The sequence below is a fragment of the Penaeus monodon genome, chromosome 25 (assembly GCF_015228065.2).
Source record: "Penaeus monodon isolate SGIC_2016 chromosome 25, NSTDA_Pmon_1, whole genome shotgun sequence".
Taxonomy (NCBI): domain Eukaryota; kingdom Metazoa; phylum Arthropoda; class Malacostraca; order Decapoda; family Penaeidae; genus Penaeus; species Penaeus monodon.
Window position 1 is genome coordinate 19,889,407 of NC_051410.1, and position 284 is coordinate 19,889,690.

Genomic DNA, 284 nt, shown 5'->3' on the forward strand with positions numbered 1-284 from the left:
ACCCCGACCTGCCAAACTTCTCCCGAAGCGTCGAGTCACCCGGGCGGCTCGACCTTCAAGCTCCCCCTTCTTCAGACGCTTTCATATCCACCTCAAGAGAGTATGAACTTCTTTCCCAAAACTTCTTGCATATGAACTTCAGACATTTTGCTCCGCCGCTCGAAAAAGGATGGTAAAAAAAAGAGGAGAAACTTCAGGTGATACTTCAAGTTCGTCTGGTGTTTCGTGACTTCTTTTCCTGAAGGTCAGAGGTCTTTATTTTTGTGTAGGGAGGGAGTTCAGAA

General features: G+C 47.2%; 1 protein-coding gene across 1 annotated transcript in view; it reads right to left on the reverse strand.

Moving 5' to 3' along the window:
• LOC119589108 (lymphocyte cytosolic protein 2-like) overlaps positions 1 to 284 on the reverse strand; it is a gene marked incomplete in the record, with an annotated part of 94,642 nt that overhangs the window by 65,551 nt on the left and 28,807 nt on the right.